The sequence below is a fragment of the Heterocephalus glaber genome, unplaced genomic scaffold (genome assembly GCF_053883595.1).
Source record: "Heterocephalus glaber isolate CG9 unplaced genomic scaffold, H.glaber_assembly_v1.0 deba00000738, whole genome shotgun sequence".
Classification (NCBI taxonomy): Eukaryota; Metazoa; Chordata; class Mammalia; order Rodentia; family Bathyergidae; genus Heterocephalus; species Heterocephalus glaber.
In genome coordinates this window covers 12484636-12492492 of record NW_028258161.1, presented here as the reverse complement: position 1 = coordinate 12492492, position 7857 = coordinate 12484636, and the positions used below count along the sequence as shown (strand labels likewise).

General features: G+C 44.4%; 1 long non-coding RNA gene across 1 annotated transcript; it reads left to right on the top strand.

The window, feature by feature from the left end:
- The first annotated feature begins 965 nt into the window (after nucleotides 1-965).
- LOC110345231 (uncharacterized) lies at nucleotides 966-1748 on the top strand. The gene is made up of 2 exons (XR_002388418.2): nucleotides 966-1113; nucleotides 1500-1748. It is a non-coding gene; the product is annotated as an uncharacterized LOC110345231 (long non-coding RNA).
- The last annotated feature ends 6109 nt before the right edge of the window (nucleotides 1749-7857 follow it).

Genomic DNA, 7857 nt, shown 5'->3' with positions numbered 1-7857 from the left:
TAGGGAGGGGAAACCCGGAGGCACCCGGAGGCCGGTCGGGATCTGTGGTGGGAGCCTGTGCAGGCGAGGAGGCACCGGGAGGAGGAAGGGACTGTTCGAGGCGAGGCGGGAGAGGAGAGGGGCAGGGCTTGGCTGGGCTGGGTGCTGCCTCTCCTGAAACGCAGAAAGACGAATGGGAACAGAGTCAGGAATTTTCAGAAGAAAACAGGAAGAAGTCGTTCGAGCTTGGGTTTCCCCCCAGCGGACCTGAGGCGAGCATTTGGGTACAACCGGAGTACGGGGCTCGTGCCTGAGCAGGTGTCCAGAGGGCCACAGGGGCTCAGTCTCGCTGAGGACACTCGAGACCGCGTGGAATCCGCCGCAGCACTGTCCCCAAGAGGCGAGAAGGTGGGGTGCGCACCCAGCCCGCCCACCGCACCCACAGCCCCGGTGAGAGCTGCTCCCGGCTTCACCTGTGGTGTAGGGAATCCGTCCAGAGTGACCTCCGAGGCTGCTGTCGGTGTGTGCGCGTGTGTGTGTGTGTGCGTGTGTGCGTGCGGGTCACTGCCAGGGTTGGCTTTTAGGCCAAAGAGGCTCTTTGAATCAGGTAAGGGGAATCTGAGAGGCCGGTTTCCAGGCACAGTCCCGGGGAGAGAGAGCACGCAAGCTGGACACGTATTTGGCACTGGGGAACTTTCTGGGCTGAAGTGGGAGAGACTGCCTTCTTGTGTAGGAAAGCAGGAGCTCCAACCTCGTGGTTTTAAGCTCCACGCCGAGCCCAACATTATATGATGCGTGCCTCTGTGTTCCAGGAAAGCTCCACTGCCCATACCTCAATGAAAGCTTCTTAACTCGGGTGATTCACACCAGCTCCTCGGGGATTCACAGAAGCAAGAGCCCAGAGAATGTTGACAGATGAAAGAGCCCCTGGCCGAAAGCCTGGAGCCAAAGCCTGAGAGGCCCTCTCTCTCTTTCACTCACTGACACAACAATGTGTGTTTGTTTTGTTTTGTTTTTTCTTTTTTCTTTTTGGTACCGGGGATCTAACTCGGGTCCTTGCACTTGCGCAGCAGGCGGCGAAACCACTGAGCTAAATCCCCGGCCCAATATCCACCTGGGTTATCAGGCTCCTGAGTAAGTTTATGTTTATGTAGACAGAGCTGGGGGACTTGGCTGAGAAGGTTAGAATTGTGCTGATTTCTCATTAGGTCCAACACGCATAGAAATACAATGCCTAACACATTATCCTCTGAGGTAAAGTTGTGATCTTAAGAGAAATCTGGTTAATTTCTATCATTTATTGTCTAAAATGAAAAATTCTGCCTTCTTTCACAAGGTTCTTGTCAAATGATGATGGAATATGTTACTATTTTCCCAGTCATTGATTTAAATTAACTAGTTTCCTGGGTTTTCCCCTCCTTTCCTTCATTTATCCTTCTCAAATAATTTTTTTTCCCAAATCTGTGCTCCAGAATTTTAAAATGAATTTATGATCCTGGCTCCCAATCTTCCATTTGCAGGTCCAGTATAAATTTACTCCTAATGATTTCAAACCCATCAGTAAAATATGAAGATGCTGTGGAACCTGTGTGTACCACGATGAGGGGCTTGGCAGCCTGTGGGAGCTGTATGGGGTGCAGGGCAGTGCATGAAGCTGGAGCCCAAGAGGCAGTGATGCCGGGAATGCAGGACCCTGGGTACATGAGTTGGGCTTAGGGTTTCAGTCTGTACCTGTAAAATGAGAAAATGAATTAAATGTCTCAAATATCTACACATCTGTAGTGTAAATACATCACTGGGTGACTATGACACAAGTTTTATTGTTTTAAAAAAATTCTAAAATTTTTAATTGACACAATTACAAGTATTTATGGGACACAGGGTGAATGTGTAACACTCAGATCAGGATAATTATTACAGCATGTCCATCCCTTCTGACATTATCATCTCTCGATATTGAGCACATTCAAAATCCTCCCTATTAATACTTGGAAATATCCAGTTAAATGTTGTCAACCACAGCTATCCTACTGTGGTATAGAACTTCAGAAGTTATTCTTCCTACACAACTGCAATGCAAGTTCTGTTTTTGATTTGGAAGAAGAGGCTAATAGTGGGTTTAAAGTAATTTTTTTTTCAAAAAATATTCCTGGAAAACTAAGTGCACTTTCTGTTCAAGGAAAGACACCTAGTTTGAGCATCAATTGGAAGTGTAAGTTGGTCAGGGAAAGAGTGACTTTCAGTTAAAAAATTATTTTAAAAAGTCCACACTTGGCTTCTCAGTCTTTAGGAAAGAGGCACAGGGTCTGAAACCTTTCTCACACAGGAGCAGTCACTGTGGTAAAAGTAACTGGGTAGTTTTTCCTGCAGCATACCTGGTTAATGACAGAACGTCTTTGCCTGCAAAAGCTCATGGGTCCCCTTCGTGCTCTGCCGCCCTTCTCCATTCTCTGTCCCTGGGAATAGTAGCATGTACAACACTTACTATGTTCAGGATTGATTTCTAGCACTTTTATAGATTACCGCACTTACATTTCAGAACCCCTCAAAGAAATAAGTACTGTCATATTCCCATCTTACAGACAAGGAAACTGAGGACATTCAGGAAGGTAAATAACTTGGTCAAAGTCATAGAGCTAGAGCTGAGTGGGCTGACCACCAGGGCAAACTGCTGCCAGTAGAGAAGGTGGTAGCAACTGAGGCTGTGATGTAAGAGGTGGCTGATACTTCTGGGAGGTTACTGCTGCTGCTGCTGCTGGTGTGTTTGTGTGTGTGTGTGTGTGTGTGTGTGTGTGTGTGTGTGTCTTAGTCACTTCTCTCATTGCTGAGACAAAATACCTGACATCCAAAGTTAAAGGAGGAAAGGTTTATTGTATATCACAGATTATAGAGGTTTCAGTCCATAATTATTTGGCTCCAAGGCAGGGCGGCAGGGCAGAGGGGCATTGCAGAGGAGAAACAGTTCATGGTGGACAGAAGGCAGGAAGGGAGCAAAGAAAGGAAGTAGCAAGCAGCAAGCAACTACAGCAGTCCTCTTTCTGTCCCTTATATTTTATCCAAGCTACCCGACCTTAGGGTGGGTGGCACCCAGGTGTGAATCAGTCACCATGAATCAATCCCAGCATCACATCCTTATTCTAGCATCACACACTGTAGGTCCAGCCACCTCCGAAAAAGCCCCACCTATGAATGCATGAGGCTTTGGGGGGACATCTAGACACAAGCCATAAGAGTGTACAGTGGAGATTTTGCTCTGAATAATTCAAGAATCCTCTGGTGCCCTTCCAGGACAGAGCCTGAGCTGGATCTCAAGCTTTGATGGCCTTAGCCCCAGAGTGGTAGAAGAGAGATGGAGGGACATGTGGAAAGACAAAGCAAAGGCCAGAGGAGGAAGCCAGAGGACACAGATGAAGAAAGGGCACACGTCCCAGCTTGCATGGCTTGAAAGACTAACCCATGGGGGCAGTAGGAGATGTGGGACTGGGTGCAGGGTGGATCCCAGGCTTGCTCTCAAGTGACAGGAGGAAGACAGGCCCTTCCTTGAGAAGATGACAGGCACAGAGCTTGCAGATAGTGGGTGGAAGGGAGGGCTGCAGGAGGCCAAAGAGCAGGAAGGGCTCTTCATTGGTCGTCTTCTTCAAGGCTCCCCTCAGGATTCCAGTTCAGTATAGTTGGGGTAGAACCCAGCATCTTTATTTCTTAGAAACTCCCTGGATGATTCCTATGTACATCACTATAGAAATCATGGAGCTAGTCCAGACTATTGCAGATAAAAACTGAGGGTCGAATAGATTTAGTGGCACACCTAACATTGGAAAGTTGGCGAACAGTAGAGCAAAACTCGAACCCAGGAGTCTTGGCTTGTTTTATTTCTTCTGCAACACACATCAGAAGCATGGAGGGGTGGCTATGAGTTTTGAAGGTGGGAACCTCCATAGGAAATTGACCTGTGGATTTGTCTGGCATGGTGTATGTAGCAAGCACACTGCTTCTGCACAGAATCTTAAAAATCAAAACAAGATAAAGACAGCAAATCTTAAGATGATTAAAAGAATAAAAATATTAAATTACTGGCTGGAAACACAAGCTCCTTGGAGCTGATCACCAGAAAATAAAATAAGAAAATGTGACTAATAAAAATGTATATTTTATTTACATATACTTAATTAGATTTTTATAGTTTGACCTTTCCTCATTTTTAAAGTCTAGTTGATTTTGCCTGACATGAGTTTAAACATATTTATATTTGTACATACCAAACAAATATGCCAATGTCAGTTTGGACTCCTCTGAAAATAGAAGAGAAAGGTCCCACCAGTTAGTCTTTTTTGTTGTTCGTTTGTTTTTTGGTACTGGGGATCAAACTCAGGACCTTGCACTTGTGAGGCAGGCGCTGGCACCACTGAGCTAAATCCCTGGCCCACCAGTTAGTCTTTAAAGAGAACTGTTCTTTCCCATTTCCCACCAGCATGAGTGTGGCTCTTAAGAGAAATACTATATCTAATGTTCTTGCGATATAGTAATGCATTCCCCACCCCCCATACCAGGAATGGAACTTAGGACCTTGCACCTGCCAGGCAGGTGTGGTGCCACTGAGCTACACCCCTGACCATAATGCTTTCTCATATACATAGAGAATTATTGTTTTGTGGCCATATTTAGTCCTTTACTCATTTATCCAGTAAATATTTACATTTTGCTAAGTACGGAGATAACAAGTGAGGTGTCATAGACAGAGACCTTAGTCTCAAGGAGCTGATAGTCCTAGAGCAATGCACAAGCAACCAACAGGCTCAATACAAATGATTATCGAAGACAGCATGGCGGAGAATGTCTGACTGGGTGGCAGAGAGCCGTTACTTGAGCTTGGTTCTGAAGCATGAGTGAGAAACCCGGAGGAGAAAGGGAAAAAGAATTCCTTCCAGATAGACGAAAGTGTGTGGGTGAAGTCCCAGGGGCAAGAGAAGATCCTAAGTGTTCAAGAAACTCCCAAAAGACCCATCTGACCAGAACACAGGAAGTGTGATGGGGGATGACAGGAAGTGGGGCCCAGGGATTGTGTGCACAGCTCACCGCTTGAACGTTACTCTAAAACCTAGGCTATTACTAGCAGGGGCCCCTTTTGGTGTCCATAGTTTTATTAAAACCAAAATTGCTGGGCCAGGGATTTAGCTCAGTGGTTCCACTTCCTGCCTCGCAAGCAGAAGGACCTGAGTTCGATCCACGGTACCAAAAACAAAACAAAACAAAAAGAAACGTGGCATGGAAAACATCCTCCAAAAATCAGATCTGACAATAGGAAAGCTTCAAATGCAGGTGGACGGCCTTATAGAAACAGTGACGGATAAATCCACAAAGCTGTTGGCCCAGAGACATGCCGAGCTTCAGCAGTGTGAGTTTCTAGGAGACGAAATTCTCCAGTCTTCTAAGCAGTTCCAGAGGATGTTTAAGAGAACCACGAGTATGTACAAACTGAAAAATATGTGCTTCCCCTGTACCTGCTGCTGCTGACTTTTCTGGATAAGTTATTTTTTGTAGAGATTCTTATCTTTTGATATATACTCTGGAATAAATCTCTGTAGTGAATTAATAAATGGGATGGGAGGTTTTTAAAAAGAATATTCTGTCCAGTTCTTAAAAAAAGATTTTATCTCAAAAACTAACTTTTAATTTTGAGTTCATATAAGCAGTTTTTTTGCTGCATAATCCTTACTAATAACGGAAAACAGAAACATTTCTCAGGGCTTAGCAATTCTACAAATTCCTCCCATAATAGTTTTCCAGATGAAATTAGAGGAAGTTTTTAAAGGTATTTTGACACATTTAATATGACTACTACTGAGGTAATTTTAAACTTTCATTTTTAAAGATAAAAATTCTTATTAAAATTACAAAATGTACCCTGGTTAACGTACGATTCATGCAGAGTGTCATGTCTCTGAGCTAAAATAAATGGGTAAGAGTGGAACCTGAGAAGCACTGTACGTGTAATTCAATCCTTTAGAAAATAACAAGTGATTCAGCTTTTGCTTAATTTTTACAATCATTATGAAATTCTTTATGGAAGAGCATCTTAACAACTGTTATTAATGTACTTTTTATTACAGATACAGAAAGAAAGCATGACAATAAGCCATTTAACAGTCATATTCCTGGGGTACCAAATAGAAAGATGGAAAGCCATGCCCATGGGTTTCCTCTGCGTCTTGTAATTACGTCTTTTTTTTTTTTTTTTTTTGGTACCGGGGATCGAACTCGGGTCCTTGCGCTTGCGCAGCAGGCAGCAAAACCACTGAGCTAAATCCCCAGCCCAATAAACATAAGAATTTTTTTTTTTTTTTGGTTCCTGGAATCAAACTCAGGTCCTTGCGCTTGCGCAGCAGGCGGCAAAACCACTGAACTACATCCCTGGCCCTTGTAATTACCTCTTATACCAGTGGTCCTTGTACCCCGGAAACTTCCCCACTGTGAACATTTTCCACACGATTTCACAGGCTTGTGGCCACCCCAAGCCTATTCATGGACATGATTTTCAAAAGTGGTGATAATTTCCAGAAACTGACTCATTCTGTCATGTATATCCTAAAAATGCCACCTTTCACAATCTCTTATTTTATAAAGCAATTGGCGATACCACTTACCAACTACCTGGACTTCTAAGGAGCACAAACATCCAGCTTTGAACACATTTTATTAAACATATTTCAGTGTTGTTTCCTGTCTTTTAACAATAAAAATGTGTTTCAATAAAAAACAAAGTAAATACATATATTCTATTGAAAGGCGATCTTTGCATTGGGGAAAAGATAAAGCAGAGAACAGCTATAGGAATGAGCAGGGATTAAAACCTAAATCTTCAGATTAAAAATTCAGTGATCAGGATAAGCCTTCAAAAGTTCCCCTTAAGCAGACTTGAAAGACTATCTGATACAGCGACAATAGCACGTGTAAAGGCCCTGTGGCAGGAGCATGCCAGAAAGGTGTGAAGATGGAGGAAAGCCAAGGATGCCAGAGCTGCGGGAGCTGAGGGAGCCAGAGTGAGTAGCAGAACACTCAGTCAGCCAAGTGGCTCTGCTGGTCCGTGCTGCCTTGGCTGTGGGATAGCTGGCCCCTGAGTTGGGCCACATGGTTGAGGATGGCTTCGTGTCCCATGTCCGGTGGATGATAGGCTGGTTGCTCTAGGCCAGAGCCTCAGCTGGGACAGCTTGTCTATGCTTCCAGTACACCAGCCCAGGCTTCCTCACTCAATGACCACAGCCCTCGGCCAGCCTGACTGTTCACTGACTACGTAGCGTCTGCTCTTAGTGATTCCTGACTCTGTTTCCTCCTCTATCAGGTGAAGAAGTGCATTCTCTTAAAAGTCCAAATGCTCTTCCAGTGCCTTTAAAAAATAAACAGTATTTTAAAGAGCAATTTTAGGCTTACAGAAAACTGAGTAAAGTACAGAGAGTTCTCAATGCCCTCTGCCCCCATCCTGACACAGCCTTCCTTCTGTCATCCTCCCTCAACAAAATAAAACATTGTTACAATTGATGAACTCACACAGACACATCAGAAACACCTGAAGTCCACAGTTTACGTTGGGGGTCCCCTCTTGATGTGCGTCCTCTGGGTTTGGATAGATGCACAGTGGCACATACCTACCACGAGTGTCGTACCAAGTAGCTTCTTCTGATGCTGTCTTCTCCTTCCCGAATGATACTCCTTTGTTCAGTCACCATTAAGATCTCCCCCCCAGGAAATCTTCCTGATCCTCCAAGAGGGACGGACTATAAACTGGGGGCCTCCTGGGACACTACCCTACCATTATTATTTTTTTTACAATATTATGTTAAAAGTATCTATTTTCATGTCTAGCCCTCCAGGAGACTATAATTT